The sequence below is a fragment of the Oryctolagus cuniculus genome, chromosome 10 (genome assembly GCF_051225735.1).
Source record: "Oryctolagus cuniculus isolate XC-2025 breed Fujian yellow rabbit chromosome 10, ASM5122573v1, whole genome shotgun sequence".
NCBI lineage: Eukaryota > Metazoa > Chordata > Mammalia > Lagomorpha > Leporidae > Oryctolagus > Oryctolagus cuniculus.
In genome coordinates this window covers 74,402,501-74,416,391 of record NC_142876.1, presented here as the reverse complement: position 1 = coordinate 74,416,391, position 13,891 = coordinate 74,402,501, and the positions used below count along the sequence as shown (strand labels likewise).

Here is a 13,891-nt window from a genome sequence, read left to right as displayed (position 1 = left end):
CCGCGAGGACAGCTGAGGGCCTGGGGACCCTTGTCCCCGCTCGGTCACGGGGGCCCAAGTGGGGCAGCAGGTCGGGAAGGAGGGCGGCAGCGTACGGAATCACCCCCGCCGCACGCTCGCGTGGGCACTCACACACACACACACACACACACGCCTACACAAGGGGCACACAGTCGCACACCCCGACACCCTTCGTGGCACAGAGGGATTTCCGTCCTCAGCGCCCGTTCCCTCACGGGAGGGTGGGGCGCTTCAGCGCGACCCGCACCCTCCAGCCCGGCAGCCAGTTCGAGACCACAGGCTGTGTGCTGCCTGCCTGCCACGGACCCTCTGTCCCGGGGAGGTCCTGTGGGCACGCAGCCTGTGGCCGCGGGTCTCTGCCTGGCCTGCCAAAAGGGTGCCCCGTTTGGATGCTGTGTGAGTCAGGGCTGATGGGGGAGAGGGGGACAGAGAGAGGAGAGAGAGACAGAGAGAGAGAGAGAAAGAGAGAGAGACGTGTAGGTGTTGGTGTAAGTCAGAGACAGAGGGAGAGGGTGCCTGTATTGCCTGCGAGGCTTGGTGTGGGGTCCCTCCTTTGCGCTCTGGAGGGCTTCCGCGGCTGTGGCGCGTGGCCGCCGCACGGCCAGGTGGCGCAGAGGGCCCGCGGGTTGGGCTGCGCGAGGCACCGGGCCCTGAGTGGTGGGCAACCGCGCCCTGGCGTCGTCTTCGGGCGGTGGTCGTGGTCGTGGTCGTGGTCACAGTCATTGGGCTCCCTGGGAGACAGGAGCCCGGGAGGGGCGGTGGGAGTGCAGGTGCCGGGAGCTGCTGGTGCGGCGGGCTGCGGGGTTGGGGCGGCCGGCAGGGGAGCGCCCTGGCGGGCGGTGAGTCGCTGGTTTGGGGTTGGAGGGGGCGCGCTGGATGGCGCGGGGCGTGGCCTGTGTCCCGGGGTGGGCCCCGGGGTTGGCGGTGGGGCTGCGGCAGCCGGGGACAGCTGGCCGGCCCGCCCGTGCCCGTGCCCGTGCCCGTGCCCGTGCCCAGGCCCAGGCCCGAGGCGCGGGCGGGCTGGGGCTGCCAGGTGGAGGGGTCGGGCTTCTGCCCCCTGCTGGAGCTGCGTTGGGGGTCGCAGGGGTCCCGGCGTGCGGGCTGGCGGATGGGGGCGTGGCTAGGCAGCCAGCCAAAGGCGAGCAAAAGGGGAGGGTGCCGCGGGGCAAAAGCCTACAGCACCCGGTATTCCCAGGCGGTCTCCCATCCAAGTACTAACCAGGCCCGACCCTGCTTAGCTTCCGAGATCAGACGAGATCGGGCGCGTTCAGGGTGGTATGGCCGTAGACGCCAGAGGCTGCCTCCAGGCCCCTCTTGAGTGCGCGCCCGCACAGCCGCCGCCGCCGCCGCCTCCGCCGCCGCCGCCTCCTCCTCCTCCTCCTCCTGCCCGCTCCCCGCTCTCACTCCCATTCCCATTCCCATTCCCATTCCCATTCCCACTCCCGCTCCCGCTCCCGCTGCCGCTTCTCCTCCGCCTCCTCCCTCTTTTCTCTTCTCTTCTCTTCTCCTCCTCCCCCCCCTCCTCCTCAGCCGCCCTCCGCCTAGCCCTGCACCAGTGCCCGAACTCCAGCCCTCCGCCTGCCCAGCCCAGGACCTGCAGCACCGGGCGCCCAGTCGGCACGCTGCCGCCAAGCCAAGGGGAGCCAACCTCCTCCGGCTGCCGCTGGCCACAGGGAACTCCTACTCTCTCTTTCTAGGCCGGATCCCCTGCCTGCCGCCATCGCCCAGCCACACGCCAGCCGTGCCCGGCAGCCTCCACGCCTGCCCAGGGCTGCGCCCCGCGGCTCGCGCGTCCCGGCACCAGGGGGTTCGGCGCCCCACACCACCGCGGCCCGGGCCTTCCCTCCTACCCGGCCGCCAGCAGCCCCCCCACCGCTGACGCACAGGTCGCCCGCCCTCCCCCGGCACGGCCGCCGCGCCTCCACACACTCCCACGCCGCGAGGACAGCTGAGGGCCTGGGGACCCTTGTCCCCGCTCGGTCACGGGGGCCCAAGTGGGGCAGCAGGTCGGGAAGGAGGGCGGCAGCGCACGGAATCACCCCCGCCGCACGCTCGCGTGGGCACTCACACACACACACACACACACACACACACGCCTACACAAGGGGCACACAGTCGCACACCCCGACACCCTTCGTGGCACAGAGGGATTTCCGTCCTCAGCGCCCGTTCCCTCACGGGAGGGTGGGGCGCTTCAGCGCGACCCGCACCCTCCAGCCCGGCAGCCAGTTCGAGACTGTCGCTCCCCCTCTTCATGGAGGAACGACACAGGACCCTGCGTTGTTCTTTCGTCTGCTCGGCCCTCCCCGGGTTTGCTGCTGGTTCTTCCCGGGTTGGCTACCGTCCCTTCCACCTCCGTGGAAGGGCGGTTCCCCCTGCCACATTCCCCACTTCCGCGGGGGAGCGGCACACCGCCGGCCGGCCGGCCGGCTCTCTCGGGGGCTGCACAGGTGTTCCCCTTAGATGTTCCTGGTGCATGTTGTCTCTCTCCTCCTTTATAGTCCTCTTCCGCCAATCCCAACTCGGCTGCCCACACGCCAAGTACGCTGCTCTCCTCCAATCAGGAGCAGGATCAGCTCCTGGAGGTCATCACTCAAGTTGGCAAGAGGCAGCTGCATAGAAGCTGTTTTCTCCTCTCCCAGCGCCATATTGTGGGAGAGCAGATGCATAGAATAAGTCTTAATTCCAGTAACTCAGTCCAATCCGAGTTGCTCCCCACAGAGACCACAGGCTGTGTGCTGCCTGCCTGCCACGGACCCTCTGTCCCGGGGAGGTCCTGTGGGCACGCAGCCTGTGGCCGCGGGTCTCTGCCTGGCCTGCCAAAAGGGTGCCCCGTTTGGATGCTGTGTGAGTCAGGGCTGATGGGGGAGAGGGGGACAGAGAGAGGAGAGAGAGACAGAGAGAGAGAGAGAAAGAGAGAGAGACGTGTAGGTGTTGGTGTAAGTCAGAGACAGAGGGAGAGGGTGCCTGTATTGCCTGCGAGGCTTGGTGTGGGGTCCCTCCTTTGCGCTCTGGAGGGCTTCCGCGGCTGTGGCGCGTGGCCGCCGCACGGCCAGGTGGCGCAGAGGGCCCGCGGGTTGGGCTGCGCGAGGCACCGGGCCCTGAGTGGTGGGCAACCGCGCCCTGGCGTCGTCTTCGGGCGGTGGTCGTGGTCGTGGTCGTGGTCACAGTCATTGGGCTCCCTGGGAGACAGGAGCCCGGGAGGGGCGGTGGGAGTGCAGGTGCCGGGAGCTGCTGGTGCGGCGGGCTGCGGGGTTGGGGCGGCCGGCAGGGGAGCGCCCTGGCGGGCGGTGAGTCGCTGGTTTGGGGTTGGAGGGGGCGCGCTGGATGGCGCGGGGCGTGGCCTGTGTCCCGGGGTGGGCCCCGGGGTTGGCGGTGGGGCTGCGGCAGCCGGGGACAGCTGGCCGGCCCGCCCGTGCCCGTGCCCGTGCCCGTGCCCGTGCCCAGGCCCAGGCCCAGGCCCAGGCCCGAGGCGCGGGCGGGCTGGGGCTGCCAGGTGGAGGGGTCGGGCTTCTGCCCCCTGCTGGAGCTGCGTTGGGGGTCGCAGGGGTCCCGGCGTGCGGGCTGGCGGATGGGGGCGTGGCTAGGCAGCCAGCCAAAGGCGAGCAAAAGGGGAGGGTGCCGCGGGGCAAAAGCCTACAGCACCCGGTATTCCCAGGCGGTCTCCCATCCAAGTACTAACCAGGCCCGACCCTGCTTAGCTTCCGAGATCAGACGAGATCGGGCGCGTTCAGGGTGGTATGGCCGTAGACGCCAGAGGCTGCCTCCAGGCCCCTCTTGAGTGCGCGCCCGCACAGCCGCCGCCGCCGCCTCCTCCTCTTCCTGCCCGCTCCCCGCTCTCACTCCCATTCCCATTCCCATTCCCACTCCCGCTCCCGCTCCCGCTGCCGCTTCTCCTCCGCCTCCTCCCTCTTTTCTCTTCTCTTCTCTTCTCCTCCTCCCCCCCCCTCCTCCTCAGCCGCCCTCCGCCTAGCCCTGCACCAGTGCCCGAACTCCAGCCCTCCACCTGCCCAGCCCAGGACCTGCAGCACCGGGCGCCCAGTCGGCACGCTGCCGCCAAGCCAAGGGGAGCCAACCTCCTCCGGCTGCCGCTGGCCACAGGGAACTCCTACTCTCTCTTTCTAGGCCGGATCCCCTGCCTGCCGCCATCGACCAGCCACACGCCAGCCGTGCCCGGCAGCCTCCACGCCTGCCCAGGGCTGCGCCCCGCGGCTCGCGGGTCCCGGCACCAGGGGGTTCGGCGCCCCACACCACCGCGGCCCGGGCCTTCCCTCCTACCCGGCCGCCAGCAGCCCCCCACCGCTGACGCACAGGTCGCCCGCCCTCCCCCGGCACGGCCGCCGCGCCTCCACACACTCCCACGCCGCGAGGACAGCTGAGGGCCTGGGGACCCTTGTCCCCGCTCGGTCACGGGGGCCCAAGTGGGGCAGCAGGTCGGGAAGGAGGGCGGCAGCGTACGGAATCACCCCCGCCGCACGCTCGCGTGGGCACTCACACACACACACACACACACACACGCCAACACAAGAGGCACACAGTCGCACACCCCGACACCCTTCGTGGCACAGAGGGATTTCCGTCCTCAGCGCCCGTTCCCTCACGGGAGGGTGGGGCGCTTCAGCGCGACCCGCACCCTCCAGCCCGGCAGCCAGTTCGAGACCACAGGCTGTGTGCTGCCTGCCTGCCACGGACCCTCTGTCCCGGGGAGGTCCTGTGGGCACGCAGCCTGTGGCCGCGGGTCTCTGCCTGGCCTGCCAAAAGGGTGCCCCGTTTGGATGCTGTGTGAGTCAGGGCTGATGGGGGAGAGGGGGACAGAGAGAGGAGAGAGAGACAGAGAGAGAGAGAGAAAGAGAGAGAGACGTGTAGGTGTTGGTGTAAGTCAGAGACAGAGGGAGAGGGTGCCTGTATTGCCTGCGAGGCTTGGTGTGGGGTCCCTCCTTTGCGCTCTGGAGGGCTTCCGCGGCTGTGGCGCGTGGCCGCCGCACGGCCAGGTGGCGCAGAGGGCCCGCGGGTTGGGCTGCGCGAGGCACCGGGCCCTGAGTGGTGGGCAACCGCGCCCTGGCGTCGTCTTCGGGCGGTGGTCGTGGTCGTGGTCGTGGTCACAGTCATTGGGCTCCCTGGGAGACAGGAGCCCGGGAGGGGCGGTGGGAGTGCAGGTGCCGGGAGCTGCTGGTGCGGCGGGCTGCGGGGTTGGGGCGGCCGGCAGGGGAGCGCCCTGGCGGGCGGTGAGTCGCTGGTTTGGGGTTGGAGGGGGCGCGCTGGATGGCGCGGGGCGTGGCCTGTGTCCCGGGGTGGGCCCCGGGGTTGGCGGTGGGGCTGCGGCAGCCGGGGACAGCTGGCCGGCCCGCCCGTGCCCGTGCCCGTGCCCAGGCCCAGGCCCAGGCCCAGGCCCGAGGCGCGGGCGGGCTGGGGCTGCCAGGTGGAGGGGTCGGGCTTCTGCCCCCTGCTGGAGCTGCGTTGGGGGTCGCAGGGGTCCCGGCGTGCGGGCTGGCGGATGGGGGCGTGGCTAGGCAGCCAGCCAAAGGCGAGCAAAAGGGGAGGGTGCCGCGGGGCAAAAGCCTACAGCACCCGGTATTCCCAGGCGGTCTCCCATCCAAGTACTAACCAGGCCCGACCCTGCTTAGCTTCCGAGATCAGACGAGATCGGGCGCGTTCAGGGTGGTATGGCCGTAGACGCCAGAGGCTGCGTCCAGGCCCCTCTTGAGTGCGCGCCCGCACGGCCGCCGCCGCCGCCGCCGCCGCCGCCTCCTCCTCCTCCTCCTGCCCGCTCCCCGCTCTCACTCCCATTCCCATTCCCATTCCCGCTCCCGCTCCCGCTCCCGCTGCCGCTTCTCCTCCGCCTCCTCCCTCTTTTCTCTTCTCTTCTCTTCTCCTCCTCCCCCCCCTCCTCCTCAGCCGCCCTCCGCCTAGCCCTGCACCAGTGCCCGAACTCCAGCCCTCCGCCTGCCCAGCCCAGGACCTGCAGCACCGGGCGCCCAGTCGGCACGCTGCCGCCAAGCCAAGGGGAGCCAACCTCCTCCGGCTGCCGCTGGCCACAGGGAACTCCTACTCTCTCTTTCTAGGCCGGATCCCCTGCCTGCCGCCATCGCCCAGCCACACGCCAGCCGTGCCCGGCAGCCTCCACGCCTGCCCAGGGCTGCGCCCCGCGGCTCGCGGGTCCCGGCACCAGGGGGTTCGGCGCCCCACACCACCGCGGCCCGGGCCTTCCCTCCTACCCGGCCGCCAGCAGCCCCCCCACCGCTGACGCACAGGTCGCCCGCCCTCCCCCGGCACGGCCGCCGCACCTCCACACACTCCCACGCCGCGAGGACAGCTGAGGGCCTGGGGACCCTTGTCCCCGCTCGGTCACGGGGGCCCAAGTGGGGCAGCAGGTCGGGAAGGAGGGCGGCAGCGCACGGAATCACCCCCGCCGCACGCTCGCGTGGGCACTCACACACACACACACACACACACACACACACACGCCTACACAAGGGGCACACAGTCGCACACCCCGACACCCTTCGTGGCACAGAGGGATTTCCGTCCTCAGCGCCCGTTCCCTCACGGGAGGGTGGGGCGCTTCAGCGCGACCCGCACCCTCCAGCCCGGCAGCCAGTTCGAGACTGTCGCTCCCCCTCTTCATGGAGGAACGACACAGGACCCTGCGCTGTTCTTTCGTCTGCTCGGCCCTCCCCGGGTTTGCTGCTGGTTCTTCCCGGGTTGGCTACCGTCCCTTCCACCTCCGTGGAAGGGCGGTTCCCCCTGCCACATTCCCCACTTCCGCGGGGGAGCGGCACACCGCCGGCCGGCCGGCCGGCTCTCTCGGGGGCTGCACAGGTGTTCCCCTTAGATGTTCCTGGTGCATGTTGTCTCTCTCCTCCTTTATAGTCCTCTTCCGCCAATCCCAACTCGGCTGCCCACACGCCAAGTACGCTGCTCTCCTCCAATCAGGAGCAGGATCAGCTCCTGGAGGTCATCACTCAAGTTGGCAAGAGGCAGCTGCATAGAAGCTGTTTTCTCCTCTCCCAGCGCCATATTGTGGGAGAGCAGATGCATAGAATAAGTCTTAATTCCAGTAACTCAGTCCAATCCGAGTTGCTCCCCACAGAGACCACAGGCTGTGTGCTGCCTGCCTGCCACGGACCCTCTGTCCCGGGGAGGTCCTGTGGGCACGCAGCCTGTGGCCGCGGGTCTCTGCCTGGCCTGCCAAAAGGGTGCCCCGTTTGGATGCTGTGTGAGTCAGGGCTGATGGGGGAGAGGGGGACAGAGAGAGGAGAGAGAGACAGAGAGAGAGAGAGAAAGAGAGAGAGACGTGTAGGTGTTGGTGTAAGTCAGAGACAGAGGGAGAGGGTGCCTGTATTGCCTGCGAGGCTTGGTGTGGGGTCCCTCCTTTGCGCTCTGGAGGGCTTCCGCGGCTGTGGCGCGTGGCCGCCGCACGGCCAGGTGGCGCAGAGGGCCCGCGGGTTGGGCTGCGCGAGGCACCGGGCCCTGAGTGGTGGGCAACCGCGCCCTGGCGTCGTCTTCGGGCGGTGGTCGTGGTCGTGGTCATGGTCACAGTCATTGGGCTCCCTGGGAGACAGGAGCCCGGGAGGGGCGGTGGGAGTGCAGGTGCCGGGAGCTGCTGGTGCGGCGGGCTGCGGGGTTGGGGCGGCCGGCAGGGGAGCGCCCTGGCGGGCGGTGAGTCGCTGGTTTGGGGTTGGAGGGGGCGCGCTGGATGGCGCGGGGCGTGGCCTGTGTCCCGGGGTGGGCCCCGGGGTTGGCGGTGGGGCTGCGGCAGCCGGGGACAGCTGGCCGGCCCGCCCGTGCCCGTGCCCGTGCCCAGGCCCAGGCCCAGGCCCAGGCCCAGGCCCGAGGCGCGGGCGGGCTGGGGCTGCCAGGTGGAGGGGTCGGGCTTCTGCCCCCTGCTGGAGCTGCGTTGGGGGTCGCAGGGGTCCCGGCGTGCGGGCTGGCGGATGGGGGCGTGGCTAGGCAGCCAGCCAAAGGCGAGCAAAAGGGGAGGGTGCCGCGGGGCAAAAGCCTACAGCACCCGGTATTCCCAGGCGGTCTCCCATCCAAGTACTAACCAGGCCCGACCCTGCTTAGCTTCCGAGATCAGACGAGATCGGGCGCGTTCAGGGTGGTATGGCCGTAGACGCCAGAGGCCGCCTCCAGGCCCCTCTTGAGTGCGCGCCCGCACAGCCGCCGCCGCCGCCGCCGCCGCCGCCGCCGCCTCCTCTTCCTGCCCGCTCCCCGCTCTCACTCCCATTCCCATTCCCATTCCCATTCCCGCTCCCGCTCCCGCTGCCGCTTCTCCTCCGCCTCCTCCCTCTTTTCTCTTCTCTTCTCTTCTCCTCCCCCCCCCCCTCCTCAGCCGCCCTCCGCCTAGCCCTGCACCAGTGCCCGAACTCCAGCCCTCCGCCTGCCCAGCCCAGGACCTGCAGCACCGGGCGCCCAGTCGGCACGCTGCCGCCAAGCCAAGGGGAGCCAACCTCCTCCGGCTGCCGCTGGCCACAGGGAACTCCTACTCTCTCTTTCTAGGCCGGATCCCCTGCCTGCCGCCATCGCCCAGCCACACGCCAGCCGTGCCCGGCAGCCTCCACGCCTGCCCAGGGCTGCGCCCCGCGGCTCGCGGGTCCCGGCACCAGGGGGTTCGGCGCCCCACACCACCGCGGCCCGGGCCTTCCCTCCTACCCGGCCGCCAGCAGCCCCCCCACCGCTGACGCACAGGTCGCCCGCCCTCCCCCGGCACGGCCGCCGCGCCTCCACACACTCCCACGCCGCGAGGACAGCTGAGGGCCTGGGGACCCTTGTCCCCGCTCGGTCACGGGGGCCCAAGTGGGGCAGCAGGTCGGGAAGGAGGGCGGCAGCGCATGGAATCACCCCCGCCGCACGCTCGCGTGGGCACTCACACACACACACACACACACACACACACACGCCTACACAAGGGGCACACAGTCGCACACCCCGACACCCTTCGTGGCACAGAGGGATTTCCGTCCTCAGCGCCCGTTCCCTCACGGGAGGGTGGGGCGCTTCAGCGCGACCCGCACCCTCCAGCCCGGCAGCCAGTTCGAGACTGTCGCTCCCCCTCTTCATGGAGGAACGACACAGGACCCTGCGCTGTTCTTTCGTCTGCTCGGCCCTCCCCGGGTTTGCTGCTGGTTCTTCCCGGGTTGGCTACCGTCCCTTCCACCTCCGTGGAAGGGCGGTTCCCCCTGCCACATTCCCCACTTCCGCGGGGGAGCGGCACACCGCCGGCCGGCCGGCCGGCTCTCTCGGGGGCTGCACAGGTGTTCCCCTTAGATGTTCCTGGTGCATGTTGTCTCTCTCCTCCTTTATAGTCCTCTTCCGCCAATCCCAACTCGGCTGCCCACACGCCAAGTACGCTGCTCTCCTCCAATCAGGAGCAGGATCAGCTCCTGGAGGTCATCACTCAAGTTGGCAAGAGGCAGCTGCATAGAAGCTGTTTTCTCCTCTCCCAGCGCCATATTGTGGGAGAGCAGATGCATAGAATAAGTCTTAATTCCAGTAACTCAGTCCAATCCGAGTTGCTCCCCACAGAGACCACAGGCTGTGTGCTGCCTGCCTGCCACGGACCCTCTGTCCCGGGGAGGTCCTGTGGGCACGCAGCCTGTGGCCGCGGGTCTCTGCCTGGCCTGCCAAAAGGGTGCCCCGTTTGGATGCTGTGTGAGTCAGGGCTGATGGGGGAGAGGGGGACAGAGAGAGGAGAGAGAGACAGAGAGAGAGAGAGAAAGAGAGAGAGACGTGTAGGTGTTGGTGTAAGTCAGAGACAGAGGGAGAGGGTGCCTGTATTGCCTGTGAGGCTTGGTGTGGGGTCCCTCCTTTGCGCTCTGGAGGGCTTCCGCGGCTGTGGCGCGTGGCCGCCGCACGGCCAGGTGGCGCAGAGGGCCCGCGGGTTGGGCTGCGCGAGGCACCGGGCCCTGAGAGGTGGGCAACCGCGCCCTGGCGTCGTCTTCGGGCGGTGGTCGTGGTCGTGGTCGTGGTCACAGTCATTGGGCTCCCTGGGAGACAGGAGCCCGGGAGGGGCGGTGGGAGTGCAGGTGCCGGGAGCTGCTGGTGCGGCGGGCTGCGGGGTTGGGGCGGCCGGCAGGGGAGCGCCCTGGCGGGCGGTGAGTCGCTGGTTTGGGGTTGGAGGGGGCGCGCTGGATGGCGCGGGGCGTGGCCTGTGTCCCGGGGTGGGCCCCGGGGTTGGCGGTGGGGCTGCGGCAGCCGGGGACAGCTGGCCGGCCCGCCCGTGCCCGTGCCCGTGCCCGTGCCCGTTCCCAGGCATAGGCCCAGGCCCAGGCCCGAGGCGCGGGCGGGCTGGGGCTGCCAGGTGGAGGGGTCGGGCTTCTGCCCCCTGCTGGAGCTGCGTTGGGGGTCGCAGGGGTCCCGGCGTGCGGGCTGGCGGATGGGGGCGTGGCTAGGCAGCCAGCCAAAGGCGAGCAAAAGGGGAGGGTGCCGCGGGGCAAAAGCCTACAGCACCCGGTATTCCCAGGCGGTCTCCCATCCAAGTACTAACCAGGCCCGACCCTGCTTAGCTTCCGAGATCAGACGAGATCGGGTGCGTTCAGGGTGGTATGGCCGTAGACGCCAGAGGCTGCCTCCAGGCCCCTCTTGAGTGCGCGCCCGCACAGCCGCCGCCGCCGCCGCCGCCGCCTCCTCCTCCTCCTCCTCCTGCCCGCTCCCCGCTCTCACTCCCATTCCCATTCCCATTCCCATTCCCGCTCCCGCTCCCGCTCCGGCTGCCGCTTCTCCTCCGCCTCCTCCCTCTTTTCTCTTCTCTTCTCTTCTCCTCCTCCCCCCCCCTCCTCCTCAGCCGCCCTCCGCCTAGCCCTGCACCAGTGCCCGAACTCCAGCCCTCCGCCTGCCCAGCCCAGGACCTGCAGCACCGGGCGCCCAGTCGGCACGCTGCCGCCAAGCCAAGGGGAGCCAACCTCCTCCGGCTGCCGCTGGCCACAGGGAACTCCTACTCTCTCTTTCTAGGCCGGATCCCCTGCCTGCCGCCATCGCCCAGCCACACGCCAGCCGTGCCCGGCAGCCTCCACGCCTGCCCAGGGCTGCGCCCCGCGGCTCGCGGGTCCCGGCACCAGGGGGTTCGGCGCCCCACACCACCGCGGCCCGGGCCTTCCCTCCTACCCGGCCGCCAGCAGCCCCCCCACCGCTGACGCACAGGTCGCCCGCCCTCCCCCGGCACGGCCGCCGCGCCTCCACACACTCCCACGCCGCGAGGACAGCTGAGGGCCTGGGGACCCTTGTCCCCGCTCGGTCACGGGGGCCCAAGTGGGGCAGCAGGTCGGGAAGGAGGGCGGCAGCGCACGGAATCACCCCCGCCGCACGCTCGCGTGGGCACTCACACACACACACACACACACACACACACGCCTACACAAGGGGCACACAGTCGCACACCCCGACACCCTTCGTGGCACAGAGGGATTTCCGTCCTCAGCGCCCGTTCCCTCACGGGAGGGTGGGGCGCTTCAGCGCGACCCGCACCCTCCAGCACGGCAGCCAGTTCGAGACCACAGGCTGTGTGCTGCCTGCCTGCCACGGACCCTCTGTCCCGGGGAGGTCCTGTGGGCACGCAGCCTGTGGCCGCGGGTCTCTGCCTGGCCTGCCAAAAGGGTGCCCCGTTTGGATGCTGTGTGAGTCAGGGCTGATGGGGGAGAGGGGGACAGAGAGAGGAGAGAGAGACAGAGAGAGAGAGAGAAAGAGAGAGAGACGTGTAGGTGTTGGTGTAAGTCAGAGACAGAGGGAGAGGGTGCCTGTATTGCCTGCGAGGCTTGGTGTGGGGTCCCTCCTTTGCGCTCTGGAGGGCTTCCGCGGCTGTGGCGCGTGGCCGCCGCACGGCCAGGTGGCGCAGAGGGCCCGCGGGTTGGGCTGCGCGAGGCACCGGGCCCTGAGTGGTGGGCAACCGCGCCCTGGCGTCGTCTTCGGGCGGTGGTCGTGGTCGTGGTCGTGGTCACAGTCATTGGGCTCCCTGGGAGACAGGAGCCCGGGAGGGGCGGTGGGAGTGCAGGTGCCGGGAGCTGCTGGTGCGGCGGGCTGCGGGGTTGGGGCGGCCGGCAGGGGAGCGCCCTGGCGGGCGGTGAGTCGCTGGTTTGGGGTTGGAGGGGGCGCGCTGGATGGCGCGGGGCGTGGCCTGTGTCCCGGGGTGGGCCCCGGGGTTGGCGGTGGGGCTGCGGCAGCCGGGGACAGCTGGCCGGCCCGCCCGTGCCCGTGCCCGTGCCCGTGCCCAGGCCCAGGCCCAGGCCCAGGCCCAGGCCCGAGGCGCGGGCGGGCTGGGGCTGCCAGGTGGAGGGGTCGGGCTTCTGCCCCCTGCTGGAGCTGCGTTGGGGGTCGCAGGGGTCCCGGCGTGCGGGCTGGCGGATGGGGGCGTGGCTAGGCAGCCAGCCAAAGGCGAGCAAAAGGGGAGGGTGCCGCGGGGCAAAAGCCTACAGCACCCGGTATTCCCAGGCGGTCTCCCATCCAAGTACTAACCAGGCCCGACCCTGCTTAGCTTCCGAGATCAGACGAGATCGGGCGCGTTCAGGGTGGTATGGCCGTAGACGCCAGAGGCCGCCTCCAGGCCCCTCTTGAGTGCGCGCCCGCACAGCCGCCGCCGCCGCCGCCGCCGCCTCCTCCTCCTCCTCTTCCTGCCCGCTCCCCGCTCTCACTCCCATTCCCATTCCCATTCCCACTCCCGCTCCCGCTCCCGCTGCCGCTTCTCCTCCGCCTCCTCCCTCTTTTCTCTTCTCTTCTCTTCTCCTCCTCCCCCCCCCCTCCTCAGCCGCCCTCCGCCTAGCCCTGCACCAGTGCCCGAACTCCAGCCCTCCGCCTGCCCAGCCCAGGACCTGCAGCACCGGGCGCCCAGTCGGCACGCTGCCGCCAAGCCAAGGGGAGCCAACCTCCTCCGGCTGCCGCTGGCCACAGGGAACTCCTACTCTCTCTTTCTAGGCCGGATCCCCTGCCTGCCGCCATCGCCCAGCCACACGCCAGCCGTGCCCGGCAGCCTCCACGCCTGCCCAGGGCTGCGCCCCGCGGCTCGCGGGTCCCGGCACCAGGGGGTTCGGCGCCCCACACCACTGCGGCCCGGGCCTTCCCTCCTACCCGGCCGCCAGCAGCCCCCCCACCGCTGACGCACAGGTCGCCCGCCCTCCCCCGGCACGGCCGCCGCGCCTCCACACACTCCCACGCCGCGAGGACAGCTGAGGGCCTGGGGACCCTTGTCCCCGCTCGGTCACGGGGGCCCAAGTGGGGCAGCAGGTCGGGAAGGAGGGCGGCAGCGTACGGAATCACCCCCGCTGCACGCTCGCGTGGGCACTCACACACACACACACACACACACACACGCCTACACAAGGGGCACACAGTCGCACACCCCGACACCCTTCGTGGCACAGAGGGATTTCCGTCCTCAGCGCCCGTTCCCTCACGGGAGGGTGGGGCGCTTCAGCGCGACCCGCACCCTCCAGCCCGGCAGCCAGTTCGAGACCACAGGCTGTGTGCTGCCTGCCTGCCACGGACCCTCTGTCCCGGGGAGGTCCTGTGGGCACGCAGCCTGTGGCCGCGGGTCTCTGCCTGGCCTGCCAAAAGGGTGCCCCGTTTGGATGCTGTGTGAGTCAGGGCTGATGGGGGAGAGGGGGACAGAGAGAGGAGAGAGAGACAGAGAGAGAGAGAGAAAGAGAGAGAGACGTGTAGGTGTTGGTGTAAGTCAGAGACAGAGGGAGAGGGTGCCTGTATTGCCTGCGAGGCTTGGTGTGGGGTCCCTCCTTTGCGCTCTGGAGGGCTTCCGCGGCTGTGGCGCGTGGCCGCCGCACGGCCAGGTGGCGCAGAGGGCCCGCGGGTTGGGCTGCGCGAGGCACCGGGCCCTGAGTGGTGGGCAACCGCGCCCTGGCGTCGTCTTCGGGCGGTGGTCGTGGTC

General features: G+C 70.3%; 6 non-coding genes across 6 annotated transcripts; all 6 read right to left on the bottom strand.

Annotated features, from left to right (window-relative positions):
- Window positions 1-1,191: 1,191 nt before the first annotated feature.
- Window positions 1,192-1,310, bottom strand: LOC149124173 (5S ribosomal RNA). Its single transcript, XR_016215388.1, has one exon. It is a non-coding gene; the product is annotated as a 5S ribosomal RNA (ribosomal RNA).
- A 2,344-nt stretch (window positions 1,311-3,654) lies between these two features.
- Window positions 3,655-3,773, bottom strand: LOC149124172 (5S ribosomal RNA). Its single transcript, XR_016215387.1, has one exon. It is a non-coding gene; the product is annotated as a 5S ribosomal RNA (ribosomal RNA).
- Window positions 3,774-5,577: 1,804 nt separating this feature from the next.
- LOC149124171 (5S ribosomal RNA) lies at window positions 5,578-5,696 on the bottom strand. Its single transcript, XR_016215386.1, has one exon. It is a non-coding gene; the product is annotated as a 5S ribosomal RNA (ribosomal RNA).
- Window positions 5,697-8,017: 2,321 nt separating this feature from the next.
- Window positions 8,018-8,136, bottom strand: LOC149124170 (5S ribosomal RNA). Its single transcript, XR_016215385.1, has one exon. It is a non-coding gene; the product is annotated as a 5S ribosomal RNA (ribosomal RNA).
- A 2,322-nt stretch (window positions 8,137-10,458) lies between these two features.
- Window positions 10,459-10,577, bottom strand: LOC149124169 (5S ribosomal RNA). Its single transcript, XR_016215485.1, has one exon. It is a non-coding gene; the product is annotated as a 5S ribosomal RNA (ribosomal RNA).
- Window positions 10,578-12,419: 1,842 nt separating this feature from the next.
- LOC149124168 (5S ribosomal RNA) lies at window positions 12,420-12,538 on the bottom strand. Its single transcript, XR_016215384.1, has one exon. It is a non-coding gene; the product is annotated as a 5S ribosomal RNA (ribosomal RNA).
- Window positions 12,539-13,891: the final 1,353 nt, after the last annotated feature.